The sequence below is a fragment of the Pelodiscus sinensis genome, chromosome 1 (assembly GCF_049634645.1).
Source record: "Pelodiscus sinensis isolate JC-2024 chromosome 1, ASM4963464v1, whole genome shotgun sequence".
NCBI classification, from domain to species: Eukaryota; Metazoa; Chordata; order Testudines; family Trionychidae; genus Pelodiscus; species Pelodiscus sinensis.
In genome coordinates, this window is record NC_134711.1 from 146756501 (window position 1) to 146782167 (window position 25667).

Genomic DNA, 25667 nt, shown 5'->3' on the forward strand with positions numbered 1-25667 from the left:
GAATGTGGGTAGCCCCACCTCATTTCCTGTGAGTCATCACTCACTCACCCTTCACACCACCCGCTGCATCTCAGCGGCTCTAGCAGCCATTATTATTCCTCAAACTGTCATGGAACACCTGTGAATTCTCTGCGGAACACAGTTTAAGAAACAAGGCTCTATAGCAAATTAGATGTATATTTTATAACAAAATTCCTGGAGTTTGCAGCAATCTGATGCAGCAGACTAAACTGTTTTGCTTTTATTTTGTACCTTGCAGGGTGAATTCCATTGAATAATATTGAATTTCTATAAAAGAAGCCACACTATCCCTATAAGACGGGAGAAATATTTAGAGGGCCAGATATCTAAGTATAGTGCCATGGGCATCACTCTAAAATGCTGGCATCACCACTTGTGAGTCATAAAGGTTAACACCATGATTTTTCTGTAAGCCTCAGCTATGAATTAAAAAGGTTTCATCTCTCATTTTAATACCAGCCTATGCTTCTTGATGTAGGATCTTAATCCTCCTCCTCAGAAAGTTCAGATGTCACCTTTGATGTATGATGCTTTACCCGTTATTGCTCCTTGTGATGTTTGTGTAGTTCAGTCTTTGGGGACTCGCTGTTTTCATGTTCTGATTATGTCAGAAGTTTTCTCAGAGAAGAGCTTTTTATTCAGGCTTATGTAAGGCCATCCTGACCCAGCCTCCAGTGGAGCAGGCACTACCCATTTGGTTTGCAGTGGACCACCCAAGGTAGCCATTGACTGCCCTTCTTGATCTGTTGTGCAGTGACACTTAGGCTGCGTCTAGACTGGCATGATTTTGCGCAAACACTTTTAACGGAAAAGTTTTTCCGTTAAAAGTATTTGTGCAAGAGAGCATCTATACTGGCATGTGCCTTTGTGCAAAAGATTTGCTTTTGCGCAAAAGCATCCGTGCCAGTGTAGACGCTCTCTTGTGTAAGAAAGCTCCGATGGCCATTTTAGCCATTGTGTTTCTTGCGCAAGAAATTAACATGGCTGTCTACACTGGCCCTCTTGCGCAAGAATACTTGCACAAGAGGGCTTATCCCTGAGCGGGAGCGTCGGAGTATTTGCGCAAGAACCACGGATTTTGTACATTACAAAGTCAGAGTTCTTGCGCAAATACTCGTGGCCAGTGTAGACAGGCGGCAAGATTTTGCACAAAAGCGGCCAGTCTAGACACACCCCTAGAGACACTGTTCGGGGATCAAGGACCCATTGCACTAGACACTATACATACAAACAATACAAAGAGAGCCTGCCCCAATGGCTCACAGATTATGAGATTATGAAAAGACATAACTGATTAAGATAAAGGTAATAAATAGTAAAGGGGCATCTAGGACCTTCATGCTTCTAGCTGACCCACGTACCTCTTTGATAGGAAATAGCTATCCTACTTGTGTGTGACTAGCTCTCTCTTTCTCTCTCTCACACACATATTAAATAGACTTTATGAAGTATTAACAATTAGCAAGTGCCGAAATCAAACTAGATATACCCCCCTCCCATAGCAGCAAACAGCTTTGGTATGTCATGCCACATTGTGTAAGGTCATTTGGAAAGCAGTACCGAAGGGCTCCAACATCAGGCACCCACTGGGCCTTTCTGGGGTTTCACTTTCCTACAGCTTAACATGTGCTGGATCCATAGTAACACTCAGAAGTAGGAATGGTTTCGCCACTTACTATGTTCACATCCCAAATGCATGGACCTTTTGGAAGGGAGAATAACTGGTGGGTGTTTATTCAGCAACATGGAGCTTCTAATAATGCTTCCCTCTGATGTTTGAAGGGAACGGAATGAAGCTGTCTAAACTGGGCAAAACTCAGTATTTCTGTTTCATGGAAAGGTCTGCAAGATACGTTTGTTCTGATTCAGGAAAAAAATACACATAATCATGAAATTTTCCATGAAATCGAAAATCCAGAATCTTGTTTCAGAAACTCTGACATACTACGAAACAAAGCATAGTAGAACCCTGTTTATCTGAGTCTCCATCATCCTGCTCTCTGTGTTAACCAAACAACCAGTATGCACAGGTCCACAAGCGAACGATCTCTCTTGTGCCCACTAGATGGTGCTGCAGCCTCACGGTTTCCCAATCTCCAAATTATCCGAATTTTTGATTATCCGATCTGGCCCAGGTATCCATTAGAACAGATAAAGGGAGTTCTGCATTATGTTTCCTGGGAGCCTTGACAGTTAGGGTGTGACTACACAGCAAAGTTATTTCAGAACAACAGACGTTATTCCGAAATAAGTATGCAAGCATCTACACAGCAATTCCATTATTTCAAAATAATTTGGAAATAATGGACGGCTTATTCCAATTTCTATAAACCTCATTCTATGAAGAACACCTATTCCGAAATAGCTATTTTGAAATAAGGCGTGTAGATGCTCCACTTCTGCTATTTCAAAATAACCCCTCACTAAGAGCATTCTAGCTTATTCCTCTTGGGGCTCTAAATTGAGATAGCACGGAAGCCTGCCTCAGACTAATTCTGAAGTTTCCCTGCGGTGTATATGTGCTGCATCAAAATAAGCTAATTCGGAATAACTATTCTGGGATAGCTTATTCCAAAATAACCGTGCAGTGTAAACACAGCCTTAGTGACTAAAATTAACATGATTTTACCAAACACAGATTTGCTGCAGTGGAACTGACAAGCAACATGTCAACTTAAGCTCTTCCTAGGCCTTGCCCAATTCATTGTCCCATGGCAGCTGCAGCATGCTGATTGTCTCAGAATCAGGGACCCCAGGGCTTCCAAACTCCAAGGCCAGTTGGCTCACTGGGCTGCCCAACTCTCAGAGCAGTTGGCTTGTCAAGCTGTAAAACTCAGGCAGCCCAGTGAGCCAACCAGTCCATGAACTTGGAAGACCTGGGGTTTCTGGTGTTGAGACAGTGTGCATGGTGGGGCTGTCCTGGAGCTGTGAACACGACAGCCCCACTTCCCAGGACTTTCTAGCTCCTCCATCAGGGAGCCTGGCAGCCCTGAGAAGTCTGGCAGACTCCTTGGGGTACGTCTACACTACAGTGAAGATCGAAGCTGCCACTGTTGATCTTCCAGGGTTCGAATTAGCAGGTATAGTGAGGACACGCTAATTCAAAGTGAGAGGGGTACTCTGGTCGATGCCAGTAGTCCTGCTTCCTGTTCTCCCTTCGACTTCCTGCAGTGTGGACAGCACCAAAATTCAAGTTAAGATACTTCGACTTCAGCTACGCAATTAACGTAGCTGAAGTTGTGTATTTTAATTTGACCTTATTCCATAGTGTAGACATATCCTGAGAGCACCAGCTAGGAATAGGGCTGTCAAACTTGGATCCCTGAGCTGCAAGAATCAGGCTGCTGGGGGAGACAATTGGCCCAGGGGTCTGAAAGTCCTGGGTTCCTAGCTGTGGGACAGGCTGTGTGGCTGAGGTCCCCCATGGCCAGGGACACTAGAGGGCATGTCTACACTTGTTATTCTTAAATAACAAGGCAAGCGTCCATGCTACCAAGCCTGTTATTTCAAAATAACGGGCTTGTTATTTTGAAATAACTCCTGTTTATGAAGAGGAATAAGCTTATTTCAAAATAGTTATTTCAGGAGTTATTTCAAAATAACTTATTTCAAAATAATCTGGTAGTGTAGACATAGCCTAAAAACCTAGGATTCCTGATTCCAAAGGCAGTCCTTCAGCTAGGCTGCCATGGAACCACGTAGGTGAACTCACAGGAAACAGTTTTCAACAAAACCCTGGCAGAAGATTCATCAAAAGTGATGCATTTCTGCAAAATGTTTTGCTTTCAATGAGTTGGCATTTTCCAAAGGAAAACTGTTCTGCTGGAACATTTCTGACCAGTTGTAGTCTGAACCTTCTGTGCCTGGCAATCTGCAGGGAACTTTGGTTCCAGGACTACTTATACAGGCCTTGCTGTTGATACTGCTCTTTGTGTCCTTCTGGCACCATGGCTCCTTAGAATGTGTGCTGGCACTGAATTCACCCCTACCCACACACTGTGACTGAGAAGTAGATGCTTCAGAGTTGTCCCTGATGGAATTAATGGGTTCATCGGCATGAACTCCCATATGGCTTTCTGAGTGGGAATTTGCAAGACACAGTAGGATGCAGCTGCAAACTGTGTTACTCCATGGCTCTGCTTCAAAAAACCTTCAGGCGGGAGGATTCCGTCTGCTTCAGAAAGGGGGAAGTATGATCCACTGGCTCCTTCTCCTCTTTTCCATCGGCTGATTGCTAATCCTTCACTTCCCTCTGAGCCAGTTAATGGTGGGAACATCCAGCCCTTCCTGTGGGTTTCTTAACTAACTGTGGTGCTGGAAAAATACTTAGTGGCCTTGGCACTGAAAATAAGTGGGTTTGGGAAAAGAACTGATCGCAATACAATTAAAATCCACATGTCAATTTTGACTTGAAGAAATTCACATTCTTATTCCAAGTGATAGTTTTTTAACTTCCAAAGGGATGTAAAAGACGTGTAAGACCTATTGAACACTCCTTTCTGATCCAGTAGAAACTACATCCCAATTATTATTAAATAAGGCTCTTTGTTTGAGTTTCAGTCCATAAAGTACAACCAAATGCCTATTACTGTGCTATCTAAACATTTGGTCTAGTTAATGTCTAACTACAAGTATTTTAATATTTGTAATTATTAAATTCTTTGGGGAGAAGCTACTGATCTTGGGCCAAATGTTGATCTCAGTTATACCAACCAACTAGTATAGCAAAATTGCTCAACTTTGTGTCATGCTGCAAACATTTGTTACACTGTTTATTTGCTCTTCTGTCTGTCCTCCAAAAGGTGGCAGAGTCTGAACTCCTTTCTTAGATTTTAAGTAAATGGCAGCCTGAGAGGCTTCTCAAGTTTGTTTTCACTCTCTGAACAAGTTGGATTCCCCCTTCTCCCTTCCCTCCGCTCCCCCGCCCTCGCCCTGTGATTTAAAGCTCAGTTCTCAGAATAATGACAATAGGGGAGAGAGGCCAATCTCAGAAGCCCAGAGAAATACAAGAATGGATTTCACATCAATACATGAAATAACAGTCAATTTTTCATGGAATAGCTGTGTCAGAAGGGGCTAAGATTCAAATATAACTTTAATTCAAAGGCAAAAAGGAAGAAAACCTAACTGGATTCCACTACTTCAGGTTTGGAGGCAGGGTTGTCTCCTGCAACCATACAAACTATACAAAACCGTGACTGGTTACATAATTACACTTTGTATCTTTCATCCAAACAGCACAAAACACTTTGCAGATGTTAACTTACTAAGCTTCCTAACAGCTCTGTAAAGAAATAATTAAATGTTTTCAGCAGCGTGAGAATAGGAAGCAGAGACTACAGCAGTGTTCCTCAGTCTTAAAAAGTTTAAGTAACACCAAATGATAATTTTTTTAAGTGGAACACCAAGGGAGAAAGTTGTTGAGCAAAAACATTTTGAAGTCTCTTCTCCATGGTACACATTTTAAGAAACACTGCTTTAGATCACATATGCAGTTAGCCCTCTGCATGCAGTTGTGTTAATTCTGGGCCATCTTTTGACAGGTTTGCTATCCTAAAACTGTGCTTTCATGCAATCTGGTCACTGATGCAGCAGGCACAGCTAGCCAGCTCTAGAAGAATCTTTAAGAGGAGAAGCATCATGTCATTTAACTGCTACCAGCAACAATTGAAAGGATGCTTTACATTGTGGTGGGGAGCCTTTTTTGGGGTCAGTGGCTGCTAACCTGCAGAGCTACCAGTTGGGGGCCACACAAAAGTGAGAAAACACACACACACAAATTCCACAAAGCACCTTGATGTGGTAGGCTGTTCTTTTTTATTTAGGATTTTAGTGTGATGGCTAAGTTTGCTTTTTGCAGGGAAGGGGCTGAGGGTGTGTGTGATTCCCACCCACCCCTTCCCTCAGGTCCTGCATGCCTCCTTAACTGCTAAGGCATTGCTGGCACTGTGTGGCTGGGGCCAAACTATACAGGGAAGGAGTTCTGGGGCTTGCCCCTTCCTCCCTAAAGGCACCCCATGCAGGGAAAGGTTCTGGGGATTCCCTTCCCTCCCACTCTGGGAACAGATCCCCCCCCCTCCAGTTCCCTCCTCCTACTCCTCCGTTTCCGCACTTCTCCTTGCTGGTAGGCTGTGCAGCTGCCCGAGGCTGGAAAGCAGCTCCAGCCTTTCCCACTGCCACCTCAGGCAAACGCCACAGCGCTCCAGCACATGGAGCTTCTCCCTCCCCCCCAGATCTGCGCGGGCCTCTCCCAGGTGCAGGAGAGACCCTGGAAGCATTTGGCCCCGCCCCTCGAAGTGCGCGCGCCCCGAAGGTAGAAAAAGAGAGTGGCAGGGGGACGGAGGGAGGAGGCGAGCGCGCGCCCCGGGGGCGGGGCTGGGTGGATATAAGTGGGAGGGGTCGCGCGCGGCTACCTCGCGCACAAATCCGGCGGGGCAGAAGAGAAGAGCAGGGATTCCCCTTTTTAAAGCGGCCATTTTAAAGTCTCTTCTCCGCGGGAACACAGTGTAAGACGCTGCCCTAGGGGCATTACTGCCTGCCCCCGGCACCTGCCCCCGGGAAGCTCTCTCGCTCCCCCTCGGCCTTGCTGCAGAACTGACCTTCCCCGCTCGCAGGCTGGACCAGTGCCACATCCCTTCCAACCCCCCTAGTTCACGTGATGGTACAGCCCGTCTCTCTCCCCCCCCCGGCCCCAGGAATGGTGCAATCCACATCGCTCTACCCGCACGGACAGTGATTAACGGCCGCCGGTGCCAGGCAGAGGGTTAAAGGGGGGAGAAGGTATGATTGGCCCGCGGCATGCCAAGAGCTAAGCCGACGTCTCTCTCTTTATTGGCCAGCACAGCTGTCGGCCACACCCCTTCCTCCACTCCCATTGGTAGTCGTGTTCGTGAGGCCCCGCCCCGCCCGCCTCCTCTCCGGGGTCATTTAAGTTTATGAGGAAAATAAATAAATAAATAAATAAAATGGGAAATAGAAATGCGTAGAAAGGGGAGGATTCGCAACCTAACCTGCTAGTGTGGGGGAGGAGTGACGTGGGTAGCCAATCACCACTCATCCGCCGGGAGAAGTGACAGCACCACCTATCCAATCAGCGTCTTGTTATCGCGAAAGTAGACTTTTATCTTTCGGATCTCAGCCAATGACAAATGAACGTTGCTTGATGAACATGTGGCTGAACCTATGGACTGGGCGCATAGCGGAAAAGAGAGTACCGTTAGCCCAATTAGGAATGAGCAACCAGAAGCGGGCGGGGAGGGAAAGTGTGCGCGTTTGTGGGCGGGCCCACTTGGGAGTAGCGTGGCTCTGAGCCAATCGGTGTATGAGACCCGGGGCAAGGGGCCAATGAGGTGGCTGGCTAGGCGGCGGCGGCTGCATGTGAAAGTGTCGGGCTGGTGTAGGGGGAAGAGAGAAGATGAGAGAGGTACCGCGCTTCCGGGGTCAGCCGAGGGTTAGGGGGCGGGGCTGGCAGGTTTCTCGCCCCGCCCATGGGGGGTAGCAGTGGTTCTGGGGGGGGAGTGCCGTGGGGTGGGACTGAGGGGAAGATTTCGGGGGGGGGGGGGGCAGGCGGCTCCCCCGGCCGGGCCGTTGCTGGGGCGCCCTGGCGGGGAGTGGGGTTGGGACGGGCAAAGCGGGACCCGCTGCCAGGAACCCTCGGCGGGTCGGTCTCTCGGGACCTGGCAGCTGCTTCCGGATCGGGGCCCGCCTGAGCCGCCTCCGCGCGGCGAAGTTTGGAAAAAAAAAAAAAGTTTCTGCCCTAGGCGCGTCGGTCCCGCCCTGGGCTTCAAATCCGGTTGGAAACCGTTAAATCTCTTCCCACGCGGCGGCGGCAGCCTCAGCTCCCTCCAGTGCTGCGGCCCTGCCCGGGGACTGTTGGGGGGAGGGGCGAGCGGGGGGGTGTCAGACCATCCCGCGCGCGCGTCCAGCGCTTTGGATCCCCGGCCGGGCTCGGGACCCGCCTCTCCCGCCGCCCTGTGCGCGACCTGCACCCCAGACCTGGGCGACAGCCGCTGCCCTCAGTCTGTTCGGTCCCCTCCGCCTCCGGCAGTGCGCCTCGCCTCCTGCCTCCAGCCCGCCGCCTTCCCTGCCAGCGCGCTCTTCTCTCGCTCTTCTCTCCATCCCCTCCAACGTACTCCGAAACTGACAAACCACCCGTATCTAAGGCGGATTGGAAAGAGTGCTGAAAATAACTAGGGGGGGGGGGTGTGTTTGGGGGAGGGGGTGACGATTCATGAGGAGAGAAGACGTGGAGTTTGAATTGTCCAGAAGAAATTAACGTGTTTAAACAGAAGATACTACATTGGTCCTGAAAAATGTCCCAGAGGAATCTCTCTGTTGCTAAGTTGAGCTTATCCCACTCTTGATACCAGATGTTTGGAACTTTTTGGATTTTGTGCCTCACAAAATAACACCTGTATCTCCTGCTCTACCAAATATTTTTGCTTTGCTGCCTAGCAATTAAGTAAGGAGTAGTACATGTATTACAAATTAGGAGAATAAAAGTATTTTGGTTGGTCAGGAGCAGGAAGGTGGAGGAATGTTTGTGACACAAAAGATACCTGTTTTGGATTTCACCTTTCAGACTAGTGGAGAAAGCATATATTTTAATTCTGATGGAGGACAGCTAATATGTACTGGAGTGTCTGCTTTGAACAGTGTGCAGTTTTGACATTTGCAAGAAAGTCAGTCATTTGCATGTTCAGGGGCAGGTATCTCCTGGAACTTTTTGACCCGTAGCTCACCCTGCTCAACACAGACTTTTTTGGGGACCACCAGCCAACCAACCATGATGACAAAATGGGTACAGGAGGGAGTGGGGGAGGGCTGGCTGGAAGGGAGAGTGCAGGAGAAGGCTGGAGTGTGGGGGCTGGTTGGGTGCAGGAGTGGGCTGAAGTTGGGCAGTCTGGGAGGGAAGATGGGCACAGGAGCAGGCTGAGGGTAGTGATCTAGGAAGAAAAAGTGGAGGTGTGGGGTCTCAGCAGGAGGGGAGTGTATGAGGGGAATGAGTCTAGGGTCTGGACATGAGAGGGATGGGGGATGTTTACCTGAGTATGTGCCTCCCACTGCTCCCAAGCATCATCACCCCCCCCCCCCCCCCCGCTGCTCCCGTTGGCTATGATTCTGGCCAATGGAAGCAGCGGGGAAAGCCTCCAGGCAAGTGGTTGCCTGCTCTGCCATTTCTCCCAGATGGGGGAAGATCTGTGTGCAGAACTGCTTCCTTCCCCCCCAAGCTGCATCCAGCCTGCAAAGCTCACCCTCCCCTTCCCTCTCGCAGTAGGAAGCATGTGCTGGTGCTCGAACCTTGCAGGAGGGGGCCTGTGCCACTCATGTTCAAGACTGTTAGTGGTCCGTAGACTGCACTCTGAGAACCACTGCACAACAGAATTGGAAATTAAATGAAAAGGCTAATACAGATAATTTACTTCTCCACCTCCTAAAAAAAGGTGATGTAATTGTACCTGTCAGAAAGAAAAGTTTGAAATGAGGATGCCCTGTGGATAGGCAGTGTTTCCTGAGATGCAAGTAGGGAGAAAATCCACTTTTTGGTGTTTGGAAAAATACAGAATCGGGACAAATACATTTTGACTTTGAATTTTTTTGTGAAAACATAAATAGCTATACCAGTGTTTAAAATAATTTCAATAATTTATAAATGTTCCAAGGCTAACAAAGGACAAATAGTGAAGGGTTGGTTCTGTTATCACATCCTGACCGTCTCAGTTGGTGATGAGAGGATATCAGTTACATGAATTAGAGGTTGAGGCTGCTGGTTGACAAATGTCTATGACTTCCCAAAGTATTGTAGGTTGGTCAGCAAGAATGATGTTCTGTCCTCACCTCGGAAACATGGTAACTTACACCAACTCTTTCTGTCGGAGTGAGTTTGAATGAGGTATCAAGAAAATTTTAGCATATATTTGTCTCCAGGAAATTTTTCATCAGATCAATAGTATGTTCGATTCTAGAATCCCATCAGTAATAGCACCTTCCATCTGAGACTCTTGTAGCATTCTCCAGACATTAGTTTATTAAATGTAACAGTCCCCATGTAAGATATGTAAGCATTATCCTCATAGGAAGGGAAACTGAGGCAAATGTGTTAAGTGAGTTGCTGATGAAATGGCAGAATTAGACCAGAAACCAGGTCTCCTGACTCTTAGTCCTGTTAACCAGTTACAAATAAGATCCTGCTGTCTTCTCTATCTAAAATGAGTTCAGAATCCTATGTGCTCAATCTTGTAATTGGCCCTTGTGTTAAACAGCATACCAGTAATAACTGCTATAAAATAAATAAAGGCATCTCAATCTGGTAAAATGAACCAAACCTGCTTGATATCCAAGCTAAGTTCTGAGATCTAAGTAATTATTATAGGACAAAAAGTCTTTATATTCTTGAAATGTATTATTTATGATTATTCTGAAGACAATCTTGAAATGTGCACATTTCAGTGAGTTTTTCTGCAGTGCATTTTTATATACAAATCATGTTTTTGAAATTAATAGGATAATAATGACTGCTCTTCTGCTAAATTTTACATGTGTGGAGCTCAGTGTGATTTGCAAGTATTAATAAATTAAGCCAAAAACCGGTTTTGTTTGATAGGAAAATACTATTATCCCCTGCTTACAAATAGAGAAAATCTGAGGCATGAGGAGACTACTATCTTCAATAGGAAATGTGAATGCTCAGTACTAGAGTTATTTGGGAATTTTCTGCTGGAATAATTTTCTGATAGAAAATTCTCTTTTTACAATTTTTTGGGGGGAAAATGTCAGTTTTGCCAGGACAGTTCAGTTTTCTATAGGGAATGTCAAAATAATGGGTTGCTGCTTGGAGGGTTCTTCTGAGTTACGCTTTCTACTTGCTGGGTGAATGGAAATTGACAAGAGCCTTCCAGAAGAAAATCCGTATGAGTTTTGATGACATTTTTCTGAATTTCTGTCCTCTGAAAAATGTTGAGGTTTTTCTTTTTTGTCACAAATTTGGATGAAGTTTTTTCTGAACTTTGATTTTTTCTGTGGGACAGAAATTCTGTTCACCTGCCAGCTGTACTCAATATCTTTGAATACTGAGGGCCAGATCCTTAGATGGTACAAACTGATGTAGCCTCACTGAGTTTAATCTCTTAAAAATCTGTCTCTAGCTCATCAGTGATTTGCCCAGGGTCATATATATATATGGGTATGTCTACACTATGGGATAAGGTTGAATTAGGATACGCAACTTTAGCTATGTTAATTGGTGTGCACATTGCAGGAAGTCGAAGGGAGAACGTTTTCCCTTTGACTTTCTTTACTCCTTGTGGAAACAGAACTACTGGCATCAACTGGAGTGCCCCTCTCACTTCAAATTAGCATGTCTTCACAAGACCCGCTAATTCGAACTCTGGAAGATTGACAGTGGCAGCTTCGATCTTTTCTGTAGTGTAGACATTCCCATAGTGAATGAGGCAAGGAGTCCTGTGTATGCAGATTCAGACTAACACGGCTACCCCTCTGATACTTGCCATAGTGAATGAGTTGCAGAGCTAGGAATTGTGCCCAGAGCTCCCAGTGCACAACACTGTTAGAACAATTATATCACAGATTCTTTTTTCCTTCATATAAACATTGTTTATATCTTGAAGTTTAGAACAGAATATTATATTCTTCCCCGAGAAGTTTGATTAATGAGATCCAGTATTCATGAGGCTCCCTGATTGTAACTTTTCTAAAAATTCATATTCTCAAAATCTTTTGAATTGTGGTCTTACTCGAAAAGATAGTAAATAGGTTGTAATTAATGTATATGGAACACTGACTTAAGAGTGAGAAAGAGAGAGAGAGAAGCCTGAAAAACATCTTTTGTTATTTTAAACCTTTCTTTCAAAGTACAAAAGCATTTGATTGGCATTCCACTGATTTAATAGTCCATTTGTAATGCAGGAAGAACATTACAGAAGATTTGAGCATTATTTTAAATCTAATCATTTAATCTGTAGGTGTAAAAATCCCAGATTTCTAACAGAAGAAAACTTTCTGATGGCATATATGAAAGAATTTGTGATTTTTTAAATATCTAATCAGTTGCCAGAGTTTGGGATATTTTACACCTTTCCAAAAATTAGCAGAAATGAGTCCTCAACTCAGGTCTCTAATAATACGGTAAGAAATATATGGCCAGAGAGAATTTCATGGTTGCCATTACTTAGTTGCGACACATGGGCCTCCTGCTCTAAATTAACAGGTCTCTGCCAATTAAACTAAAAGAGAATTGTTAGTGGTATTGTTAGCGATAGAAGCTCAATCACACGGAGTTCAACAATTCTAAATTAATACGGAAGAGGGCAGTGGCATATATACCTCCTGCCTCATTCATAATCCTGAAAATAACACCATTATTATTACAATTGTGTAATTTAATATTCTTGCAAATATTCTGTTATGTATTTTTGTATAAGTATACTGAAGTCTCATAGGACTATTATAGCACTGTCTTTGCTATTAAATCATTGATGAAAAGTGGGGTACCAGGTCTTCTGTGGGGAGTTATCCAGATGGATAAGAATTTATAATAATCCTTAGCACCCATCATATAAATACAGCATTTTTATAGTATTCTCTAGAGGTTAAACCACAGCCCCTATATTCAGGAATTCTGGGTTATTTCCTAAATTTTGCAAACTTACTTGATTTCAAATGTATGTTTGAATAGGGGCAGGATATCTGAGCACAGGTGGGATTTTAAAGCTCTAGGTCTAACAAGTTATCACATACGTAAAAAGAGGATAATACTTTACCCACCTGCTGGTATGGGGATGGGGTTTGTGAGGCTAATTCATTACTGTTTGTGAATACTTATGAACCTTGGTATGAGAGATTATATACAAGAGAAAAATGTTGTTTTAATGTTTTCAAAGTGCTGAGCAGATATTAACTAATCAAGATTCAGGTACGCTTGCATACTTAATAAAATAAAATTTTTCTATTTTTATTACTGCCCTGGGCTTTGGGTAGCATGTATGATTTTGCCTGAATTAAAGACATTTTGTTTATCATTGCCCACTTGTAGGGTTGCCACATTCTGCTGGTTTCCATCCATGTAATTTTTTTCCCTACTGGTATTACTAAAGTGACACACATGTAAAGCAAGTGCAATTGAAGTGAGGTGCATGCTGATTTCACACAACATTGACTGTCAGAGCCATGCACTCCCTCTGCATCCAATCAAAGCGCTGCTATGATTCAGTTGGTACACCCCGCAAATTTGAGATATGCAAGCACGTATCTAACCAACTTGGTTATGACAATCTTGCAGCCCACTGAGATGCAGGAGGGCCATTAATGCGGCCCACCCACTAAAGCTATGTTTACGTGACAGAGTTTTTTTTGAAAAACAGCCGTTTTTAAAAAAAAACCTTCAATTAACGTCCACACTGCAATTGCTTTCTTTCAAAAGAAAATCGAAAGAACAGAGGGGTTTTTCCAACATTGGTAAACCTCTTTCTATGAGGAAGAAGCCTTTTTTCAAAAGAGCTTTTTCAGAAAAGGGCATGTGTGGAAGGGGAAGAGGGAGTTCTTTTGAATGAAGAGGAAAAAGCACAGGTGCTCTGGTGGCTACTCCGTCCATAGTAATCACAGCTTAAATGCAAGATGGTGTCCATTCAGTGTGGATGTTATCTTTCAAAAAAGCAGATCGCTTTCTCAATGTGCTTTTGTAATGTGTACGCTCTCTTTCAGAAGAAGTTTTTTCAGAAGATCTCTTCTGGACAAGCTTCTTCTGAAAGAGGCCTGCAGTCTAGAATAGCCTAACTTATGTTTCCCATTACTGGCATAGACAATAATTGGAGGCTGACATGGGTGACTTTCTTAAGCCTGGATTGTTTACCTTATTGTAATCTAAATCATGTGATAGGGTAACCGGGTAAACATTGAAAATTTCAGTGGTTACACTGTTACCTGCACTGTGGGCTCTGCATTATAGCACCTTATACTGCAAAGCCCACGCTGTAGCTTCCCAGGAGTCGGGCTGCCAGCCTTTGCCACCTGGCTCCCAGAGACGTAGCTTCACTGAGTGTAACGGACTCTGTTAACCAATAAGCATTCTCTTGTTTGTAAAATGGTTAGTCGTTTATACTAAAACATCCCTACTGTAATCATGAAGACCCTTGATGCAGAGTAGCAGAATAACACCATGAAAACAAAATTAACTCCTTGTTATTTTCATGAGGAAAATATGTTGGGGCTTACCATTGGGAATATTCAACCCAAAATAAAAGTTGTTCAGTAGAGGTGGGATTTGCAAAAGCACCTTAGTGACTTGTGAATATTGGTGACACATTTGAAAATCCCACTTTATATGGTCTGTTGCTTGAATGAAACCCAGTGAAACTTGATTCATGTGGATTCCCTCCTGATCATGGAGGAACGTATGTTAATAGTCTTGAACTCTACTCTTCACTTAGGGTACGTCTACACTTGCTCCCTAGTTCGAGCTAGGGATGCAAATATAGGCGACCGAAATTGCCAATGAAGTGGAGATTTAAATATTCCGTGTTTCATTAGCTTGATCTCGCCAGCGCATTACACCGCTCAACAGCTGATTCGAACCAGGAAGTGCGCATGGGGACGCATTAGTTCGAACTAAACCCCTTGGTTCGAACTAACATTACTCCTCAAAAAATGAGGAGTAATGCAGAAGAGGTTTTTGTGCAGAAAACCACAGTGTAGACGGGGCCATTTTGCGCAAAAAAAAACCCCTTTTGCACAAGCACCGTTATTCCTCAAAAAAGCAGGTATCCAGGATCTTGTGCAAAAGGGGTTTTTGCCCTGTCTACGCTGCGGGTTTTTTTGCGCAAAAAACTCTTCTGCACAATGGATCAGAAGAGACTATGCAAATGAGAGCATGAGTAATGCTAATGAGCACTTCATTTGCATTGTCTCTGCCAACAAAGGCTGCAGTGTAGATGTAGCCTGGGATACATAAATTACACCAACCTAAGTGCTGGTGTGGATAGCACTATATTAGTGGGAGAGAGTCTCCTGCTGCATACCTACCTATGCTCAGGAGGGTTGGAGTAATTAAATAAATGGGGATATGTCTACACTAGGAAATTTTTTTGAATGGACTCCCGAATTAACAAATTCAAAGTTCTACGTCCTCTCTACAGAGAGGACTCAAACATAGTCTGAGGCAAGCTCCGTTAATGTGGAAGCTCTACCTCAGACTTAGAGCCCTTGGAAGCATTCTGGGTAGCTGCAGGAGGCCTCCCACAGGCCAATTAGTTTGAATTAGCAACATAGGAGTGTCCATACTAATGTTATTTTTGACTTACAAGTTCAGAATTAGCGTTATTCCTCATGAAAAGAAGAAGTACAGAGTTTGAATTCTACTGCCCCTTATTTGGGAATAATGGGCTGGGTAGTGTGGATGTACCATTTACAAATTCAAACTTGGAGGTGTTATTTAGATGGGACTACTAAAAGGTGGGTGCATAACTGGCTGGATAACCGTACTCAGAGAGTAGTTATGAATGGTTCACAATCCTGCTGGAAAGGTATAACAAGTGGGGTTTCCGCAGGGGTCTGTTTTGGGACCAGCTCTGTTCAATATCTTCATCAACGATTTAGAGATTGGCATAGAAAGTACGCTTATTAAGTTTGCAGACGATACCAAGCTGGAAGGGGTTGCAACTGCTCTGGAGGATAGGGTCATAATTCAAAATGATCTGGACAAATTGGAGGAATGGTCTGAGGTAAACAGGATGAAGTTTAATAAAGACAAATGCAAAGTGCTCCACTTAGGAAGGAACAATCAGTTTCACACAAACAGAATGGCAAGCGACTGTCTAAGAAGGAGTATGGCAGAAAGAGATCTCGGGATTATAGTGGACCACAAGTTGAATATGAGTCAGCAGTGTTATGCTGTTGCAAAAAAAGCAAACATGATTCTAGGATGCATTAACAGGTGTGTTGTGAGCAAAACACAAGACGTCATTCTTCCGCTCTACTCTGCGCTGGTTAGGCCTCAGTTGGAGTATTGTGTCCAGTTCTGGGCACCATATTTCAAGAAAGATGTGGAAAAATTGGAGAGGGTCCAGAGAAGAGCAACAAGAATGATTAAAGGTATAGAGAACATGACCTATGAAGGAAAGCTGAAAGACTTGGGTTTGTTTAGTTTAGAAAAGAGAAGATTTAGGGGGGACATGATAGCAGTTTTCAGGTATCTAACAGGGTGTCATGAGGAAGAGGGAGAAAACTTGTTCATCTTGGCCTCTGAGGATAGAACAAGAAGGAATGGACTTAAACTGCAGCAAGGGAGGTGTAGGTTGGATATTAGGAAAAAGTTCCTAACTGTCAGAGTAGTCAAACACTGGAATAAATTGCCCAGGGAGGTTGTGGAATCTCCATCTCTGGAGATATTTAAGAGTAGGTTAGATAAATGTCTATCACGGATGGTCGAGACAGTATTTTGTCCTGCCACGAGGACAGGAGACTGGACTCGATGACCTCTCGAGGTCCCTTCCAGTCCTAGTATTCTATGATTCTGTGATTTCAGACTAAGGTCCTAGTGTAGACCAGGCCTGGGAGAGCTCTCTCCCGTTAGCTCAGAGCAGGGGTTCTCAGACTTCATTGCACTATGACCTCTTTCTGACAACAAAGTTACTAAATGATCCCAGAATGGTAGGCAGAGCTCAAGTCCTACATCTTGGATAAGGAGTAGGGGAGAGGAGGCAAAGCCCTGCTGGCCCAGGTAGAGGTGGAACTCAGGCTTCAGCTTCAGCCCTGGGTCCCAGCAAAACTAATGCTGGTCCTGACAGCCCCATTAAAATGGGGTTGCAGTCCACATTAGGCTCCTGACCCACAGTGTGAAAACTGCCGGCTTAGAGCATCTGCACTAGTAATGCCACAGGGTGCAGATGCTCCACTGTAAGCTCTGTAGTGTAGCCATCAGTGAAATAATCCAAAGTTTTCCTTGAATTGTATTGCTATCCAGTTTACTCTTGTAAGTTTCTGTGTATTGACCCTAGCAACTCTGTCTCTTGAATGATCTTCCCAAGTTCTAAATGAGGGTATTAACATGGCCCAGTCCTAATTTAAAAAGAATACAAAATGGTTTGGTTTTGCTCGCTTGTAGTACTTGAAAATGCATATATCTCACCCCCACTGATAATTAAACAAATGACTTAATCGCCTACACACATCTTCCTCACCCATTTTGAGTTTGGACAGCTAGTGCTTTTTCTTAAAAAGGTCATAACGCTCAAAACTTGCATGGAAAACCATGCTCTGAGCTGCTTGAAAAAATAAAAGCAAAAGGATTCAGTTTACATATGCAAACAGTGTTCACAAGCTCTCTGGGAGGTACATACAGTAGTATCATTCTTCTTTTATAAGGGATGAAAAGAGGATAAATCAAGAAAACCCTAATATTTTAAAAACTGCTGTTAATTTAGGTTACCTCTGTTTTTGGCTACACATCCTGAGACTTTTATATGCATTTTTACTGGTAATGAACATGCGTGTCTTCCTTTGGAGTCACTTGAAATTGTGGGTAATCAGCACCTCTAAAATCAGCCCAAGATTTTTTATGTTGGACACAAAAATAAATGCTGGTGGACACTTATGGCATAGTAAAAGTGTAGCAAAGTCCATTGAAATACATTGGGAGAGTCTTTAAAGTTCCTGGTTCCTAGTCAATAATTTGGGTTACTAGATTGGGTTGTCACTTAAATATTCTTAAAAATAATAAGGTACACTGTGAGATTGAAACAGCAGGTGCTGCCATCCCTATTTAGGAAGATCAGCCTCTTCTTGTGTTTAGTTAGAAAGTGATTTCCCACTCCATCTTGCCAAAAAAGCTCTCCTAACTAGTGTATTTCAGTAGAATTTAAAGTTCTGTCCCTCCTTCTGTCCTAATCATACCTAATCCCTCTTCTACCATTATAACATGTGAATAACATCCATTGAAAGTCCTTGCAAGTTGTTTGTATCATGTGGCTGGAAAGCAGGGTTACCTATTTATAGCATTCAGATGTTGGCAAGTGTGAGACTAGTGAGAAACTTTAGTCTCACACATATAAATTAGTTTGTTTAGAAGAGTCTTTCATGCAGCAGTAGTCACTTTTAACTGGGACATTAGAATCACTGGTATTGCTAAGTGACTATGTTCTTCTTTAGATCCGTCAGCTTGTATTTCCAGGCTACTGTGTAATAAAGGAGCCCCTGATATTGCGGATTGCAATGATATACTTAGCTATGGCAGCCTTAGCTATTATTTATAGCAGTGCTAATTATATCAATAGAAATAGCAATATTAATACTGTTAAGTGTCAGAATCCATGCTTGACAGCATGAAATAAACACAGCTACCCTGAAACAAAGCAGTCAGCTTGTCTCCATTGTTAGTTCACCAATATGCACTTCAGGGAAAGTATACACCCAGTTTAATTTCTCAGAAACTCATTATTTCAGCTGATCTCACCAGATCTCTAGCATTTCTAGTTGAAAATTCTTAAGTCTGTTTCTATGAGATTTATCCTGCACCCATAGTGAATCCAGAAAATTCAAACTGGGATCAAAGCCACAGGGGTGGATTCTGTTTGAAAGCAGCCAAACCACCTATGCCAAAAACCTCAAAGCTTTGAATTCAAAGCTCTGATTCTGACCCAAATAATTTTAATCTGAACTTTCCCATTTTCATGTTGACTAAATCATTAGTGAAAACTCACCAAGATTACAACACCCACTGTTGCCATGAATATTATAACCAGCCCCAATCGGCATCTTTTAAAGGGCACAAATCACATTACTAAAAAATAAACAAAATTAAAAGAAAACAAGAGCATATTGAGACTCATTTTCTGGCTGCTTTTTTAACATTTAAAATGTGCTTGATTTTCTGTCATAGCTCTTGTTACTTCTGCCCACCTCTTGTGACAGTATTTTAGACTGGCTTCCCACAGGAGCTTACAAATCAAGCAGGTTAATGTCTTCATTAAAACTGAATAGCAGTTTACTTTGGGAAAAAACATATTTAATATTTCAAGATATTGAACACTAAACTACTATTAAGCTTTAACTAATGCATTTACTTTGCTGACACTTACTCTCCGATGGGACATGTAGCTCAAGTTAATGTCACTAGAAGTGATGTTTAGGGCTTCAGGAGAGAGTGTTTCCAACCCACTCAAGATGATTTTACTTCACTTTCGTCTTGCTGTACTCAAGAAAAAGTTTTAAATAAGTGATTCCAGCAACTCTCAATTCCTACTTTGGTAATGCACTGAGTATTAATTTCCCCTTTGCAGTCTTAAATAACCTTTCAATTACCCTAGATATATGTAGTATATGCAGCAAAAAAAGTGGCAATCTAGTGGCCTTTAGGCACGTGTAAAATGCTCTTTCACTTCCTGCTTTCTGAGTAAAATATAAAGGTTGCCTGACAGGAAAAGTTTGGAGCTGTGTCACCTGATATGGCAGACCTACCTTAAGGTCTAAGTGTTTTTAGGGTGAGTTGATCAGGGCTGGCCCTAAATTAAATGGAGTCACATGTGAGGAGCATCTTTGACAGTCCACCCATTTATTTACCATGAAATTTGCTCCTGGATACAAACTAGATTGCAAATGAGCTTTTCACTTCCTACACTGAGCTCTTAAAGGCTTCTTCAGGGACATCTTTTATTTTCTACGGGGGAAAACACAGTATTCGGGAGAGTAAAAGTCTGTTACACAGACTTAGAAAGTCATCAAACATTACCTGTTAAACATGATAAAAGAAGTAACAGTATGTCTTATATTGTGTAGATAGGGGTTCAATAGATATCTCTGACATCTCATTAAATATGTCCTTTGAGAGTCACTACTTATACTCCTGAAGTCTTAAAACACAAGTATGCTTTCACAATTACACAATAAAACAAGGTTCACAATACCACAGCTGATATCTCAGGTTACATCTAGACTGCAAGCCTCTTTCGAAAGAGGCTTTCGAAAAAGCGCATCTAGATAGACTACAACCAGTACTTTTGAAAAAGCAAGCCACTTTTTTGAAAGAGAGCACTCAGGCTCTCTCTTGAAAAAGCACAGTTTGCATTACATAGCGCCTTTTTTCGAAAGAGCACTTTCGAAAAAAGGCATTCTTCCTCGTAAAACGAGGTTTTCTGCGGTCGAAAAAACTGCTGCGTTCTTTTGATTTACTTTTGAAAGAACACGGCAGCAGTCTAGATGAAGGGGAAGTTTTTTTTTTTAAATGGCCGCTTTTTTTGAAAAAAACCTGTAGTCTAGACACACCCTCACTTCAGTTCTGATCATTCTTCTATATCACTGACTGGCTGGCAATGCCCCATCCCATATATGTTTACAAGGGCATGGACAACAACAATTTAGGAGATTTGAGGAAAAAGTAGTGCTCAGAAAATTGAGAGGATTCCGTAAGATTCTACAAAGTTCCAGAAGATTAGTGAAAAATCAGTCTACATACAGAATATCTGAAACATGTTACTTCAAACATTCTATTTTCCCTTTTGTTACTTATAAAAACAGCAGTGAACCTGTGTCCTCTGAGCCCAGCACCATATGTGTTGCCTAAGTCACCTGCAAAACGTGAAGATATGGCCAAGTCTGAATCAATGCAACAACTGGCAGATTCAGCACGGACCATTCTCACTGCAGAGTATTTTCCTATAAGATTCCTGCTCTTTCCAGGAATCACTTGTAATAGTGCCATTTGCATCAGAGAGACATGAGGATTGGGAATTGGATTTGTTTGGACTTTTCTGTTTATGTCACATTGAAGATCTCATATGTTTAAGTTGCTTTATCAATGTTTTTTTGACCTCTGGGATTTGGCATTCCAGCCGTTTACCTTTCTGTTATCAGAGCCATGTGGAACTGTGCTGAGTCATTGGTTCTGAATCCAACCATAGCAACTTCTCAGTTAGCAGATGCAGTTGTACAACATTCCTCAACTGGCAAATTCAGACCAATCCACCTCTGTATCCACTCTGTTTCTACTAATTTATCTAGAATTAAAACAATTCTGTTGTTCTACACAAAGGGAATGCTAACATTTTGTAATGAATCATTGGTCTATAACAACCACAGAATTTCTTTGACATCTCTTGAAGCCCCATGATCAGGTGATCTGTGAGTAAATCTCCCCCAGGAGTTAAGAACTTTTCTGAATTATTTATATAACATACAGGAATTCTGGTCACATGTTGCATACGTTGCTGATTTTACATAGATTAAAACTGAGCAATGAACAGTGGATGTGCCTAGTAGATAAAGATATGAATTGTATGTACTGAATGAAATAAATACTTGGTATAACTCCATTGGCTTCAGCAGAATTATATCAGGGACAAAACTGGCCCTTTGAGCCAAGGATGCTGCTTATATTCTTAAAGGAGTTAACTGGGAAAAATGAATGTCTCATGATTGTTAATCCTTTATTGAGACTTTCATTTCTAAGTCATCAATAGACAGATGGCCTAACTTGGTAGTGAGTGGCCAAAATCCATCATCATTCAATTGCTGGGTAGTAATCCAGTGCCTTGAGTCTATATTCAGATCTCAATATCTCTTATCATAATTGGTTGTAATTGGTGACTTGCTACTAGGCTAACAGTGAGTGGGCATGGCGGAACATGAATTGTCTTTTATCCCTAGATAAAATCTTCTGGATTTGGGTTCAGTACAGTTGAGAGAACAGTGTGCAGTGAATAACTGTGTTCCAAGAATTCTGCCTGTCATTCCACTTGCAGAGTAAATGAGAGCAGATTGTGATTTCCTTGCATTTATTTGTTATGCACATTTGTTCAACATATTTTCTCTCTGACTTTATGGATGGATCACAAACACTTCACCTGTGAGAATCTGACACTTCATCATTTGAAAATAAATTTACGCTCAGTTGTGATTGCTCAGATAAGTAGCATGATGTTGTTTCTGTTCGCTGAATGGTTGAGTGCATTACTAGTAGAGCAAATGCATGTGCAGACTTACCTTTTATTTTTTGTAAATGCCCTGCATATGACTCTGAAATTCACATTCCATGAACATTTGTTTGGGTAAAACTCTCTTGAATGCTCTCTTGAAAAGTCTCTTGAATGTTCACAGAATGAAGTCTATGAAAGGTACAAGCAAGGACAAAATTAATTGATTTAGAAATCAAAATGTTTGGGTTGGGGGGGTGGGGAGAGGTTGACCTCCTGTAGTGTTGTGCTGCATTTGAGGGCAATGTGAATAAAGTTTATTCTGTTGCTAGTAATACACCAGTGCTGAACCTGCCTTACAGATAAATAAAGGATTTTAATTTTTAGGGCATTTAATCTGGCAATTTTTACCAGCATCAAACTATGGGTAGCATTATAACCAGGACTTTAAGAAATCAGTTTTATTTAATGCTATGTAGACACCTAAACTAGTATTAATGATATTTATTCGTATTACAGTAGTACCTTGAGGCCTCTCACTGAGACCAGGGCTTCATTGCAATAAGTGCTCTGCATATGTTAGTAAGAGGCAGTCCCCATCCAAAGAGTTTACAGAGTCTAAATAGACAAGACAAACAAGAAAGCTGGGGAAATGTATGTACTGTTATCCCCTTGGTACAAATAGGAAACTGAGACATAATGAGATTCACTGACTTGCTCAGGATCACATTTGGGAGGAGGAAAGGAGCTTTTCAAAAGCACCTAACTCCCATTACAGTCCATGTGGGAGTTAGGTACCTAAATGTCATTTGTACCTTTGAAAATCTCTACACAGAATTAGTTGTAGAGCTGAGAATTGAACCCTGATCTCAACTCCCCTCAAGACCATTCTTCCTCTACTTTAAATATTTTTCAACTGGTAAAAACAGAGCAGAGTCTGTAAACAGTTTACTTTTACACAGATCCTCCTAAATAAAAGCAAAAAGATGGACTGCAGAAATAAATTAACTAACATTCACAATAAAGAAAATCATGATCTTGTTATGGAAATAAGAATTGGTCTGTAAATACTGTCATCTTATTACACTTCTGTTCAAAAATCCACCTTGCAAAATGTTGGTACATGGCAGAATTCTTAAATCTATTTTAAACACACTTCAAGTTCAAAACTAAAAATTGGTATACAGAATCAACTTTTCCCTTTGTATTTGTACAAACACTATTTATAACTGGGTTGTATTTGGTTTGGGGACACAAGTAAAATTAAGGCCCACATGAATATCTCTATCTCCCCGAAAAGCAATTAGCACTTTTCCTCTTCAAAAAATTTGTATTAATGTTAACTAATCCTCATGGCTCTCCTGGGAGATGGGCATTATTCTCTTCATTTTACAGTTAAGGAAACAGAGGGTAAAGATAGAGGTTGTCTGAGGCCACAGAAGGTGTTGGACTTAGATTACATCTCTGGAGTAACCTGTGCTCAGGCCCCTCCAGTACCTTTCCTAATAATATTTTACAAACATGAGCCATCTGTGTATGTGATGAGATCAGAAGCAAGGAAATATGTGGTTACCAAGAGAATTTTAGTAAGCAGTGAACAGAATTGTAGGACAAAAAATAAATCCCACACCATTAATAAATCAAGTTAATAGAAATTTGGTCTTTAAACTTTTCTTGAATGATCTTAGATTTTTTTTTTTTTAGCTCTTGTAACATTGTAGAGGTTCGTTCTTCCCTCTGCAAACATAATTGTCACTAATGGTAATAGGATTTCCATGCATGTGTTGAAGGCAGAATAGAGTAAAAAATAAGTAGTCACTCAGTTTGCAAAAAGGAAAAATAATACTGCTTTTTCTGAATCTTTTAATTCATTTAGCTTAACAACAGCTACACTTTCTGACACAGTTGCTTCACATTACTCACAAAGTCTGGTAGCACTTTAAAGACTAATAAAACATGTAGATCTTTAAAGTGGTACCAGACTATTTGTTGTTTTTTAAGTTTTTCTTATTACAGACTAACTGAGCTACCCTTCTGAAACTATTGCTCATAAAGTTAGGCTTTGAGTGCAGGATTGCTGATACATTTGGGCTTAATACTGCTCCCATTCAGATCAAGAATAAAGTTCCCATTATCTTCAGTGACAACAAGACCAGGTCCATCATGCTGTCTTAGATCATTTTATTGGCATGCATATGATAGCTCTCTGTCACACAAAATTTGGTTAAAATATTTAGGACCATCCTTATTCAGTCCTTAGAGCAAATTCCTATTGATTAATCCAGTGTGGACAGTTCTATTTTTAGTAAGAAGATTGATGGATCAAGTTCTCACATAATAAGGCCCCAGTGTTTACAGTTTCTCCAAGACCTGACTCCTATCATTTTATTCATTAACCTATGGCAAAAAGTGGCACAAATGGCTGCAAGTGATGGCAGTCCGTTATGCTTTCATATAGAAGAGTTGCAGAAAACTACATGTGAACAGAGAGCCACAGTTCAGGGGTCAAAGCCATATTTTTTCACCCTTATAGGGTCTCAGAAAATTCCAAAGGTTAGGATGGGGTAAAGGGAGAGGCAAGGCAAAAATGAGTTCAGTGTATAACCCCGAAAGTGTCTGATTCCACATGCAAACATTCCTTGGACCTCAATAGGAGCATCACCTGTGTAAATGAAATAATATTGGGTTAAAGAGTCAGTTGGAATTGCATAAAATAGCTTTAAATGTGTGAGGATATACCATAAAAGTATATTGGGACTTCACCCTTTCTTTGGGCACTGGAGAAAACATAAAGAGCCGTGTAAAGATAAGCAGATTTAAAACAACATTTTCTTGGGATTTGTACTGTTCTTTAGGCAATGAGAGTCAAGTTTTTCATGCAGTTTTGACCCACCCTTTTTTTTGCATGACTTAGATTGCACTCTCACATTTTTGTGAATATCATTATCTATTTATTTATTTTAACATGGTCAAAATTTCAGGATTTGTGCACACAATTTATATTTGTGCACTAACATTAATTATATGCCCCCACGCAAAAATAATTTTGAAATGGTTAGGCAAACTCTGCAATTATATGTAAAAATTTGGCCCTTCCTGCTGGAAGTAGTCTTGCTGTGACATAAGGCGTTCCATCCTTGATACAATTTCTAGCCCCACTCTCTTTGGTTACTTTCCACAGTTATCCAGCTAATAGGGAAGAGCAGCAAATCAGGGCTGCTGTGGGAGGCAAGCATAGCTCTCCCCAAATGCCTCAGGAGCTTAGAGTTCTTGGGAAGGTGAGAGGGTGAAGTGACATGATTCACATGGCATGGGGATTGGAAAGGAGCGAGTAGAAAGAATCCCAGGAGCTCAGGGCAGTTCTGCTTCCTCCTCTCTTGTGAAAAATGGGTCAGTCTGGGCTTTCTCCCTTCCCTCACTCTCCCAGTGATGGAAAGGGACACCCCACGCTGCTTGCCGGGAGTCCCAAGCTGGATTGCACAATTGCTCTAGCCAGAACTGGCCCATGGTCCAGGAGTTTGGGACTCCTGCTCCTGAGAATCCCCTTACTGAGATTTCCCAGGCTACGTCTACACTGGCCCCTTCTCCGGAAGAGGCATGCTAATTTCGAACTTTGAAATAGGGAAAAAGCTAGTAACTGGGTTTTCTGATGTTTTGTGGGGAATCTCCATAAAGCCAAAGAGAGGACAGTATGTGTCCTCCTAGTCCCAGCTCTGCCTCTGGCCTACC

The 25667-nt window shown here is 42.2% G+C and overlaps 1 protein-coding gene and 1 long non-coding RNA gene across 5 annotated transcripts in view; one reads left to right on the top strand and one right to left on the bottom strand.

Annotated features, from left to right (window-relative positions):
• The window catches only part of LOC102452025 (uncharacterized), a 67241-nt gene extending 59049 nt beyond the window's left edge, over positions 1–8192 (bottom strand). The window contains exon 1 of the long non-coding RNA XR_012897294.1: positions 7032–8192. This is a non-coding gene — a long non-coding RNA (uncharacterized LOC102452025). The remainder of the gene's footprint in view (positions 1–7031) is intronic.
• The window catches only part of ZBTB20 (zinc finger and BTB domain containing 20), a 723674-nt gene continuing 705335 nt past the window's right edge, over positions 7329–25667 (top strand). For all 4 annotated transcript variants that reach the window (XM_075906071.1, XM_075906010.1, XM_075906161.1 and 1 more), the window contains exon 1: positions 7329–7444. The gene's annotated coding sequence lies outside the window, so the exon portion shown is untranslated. The remainder of the gene's footprint in view (positions 7445–25667) is intronic.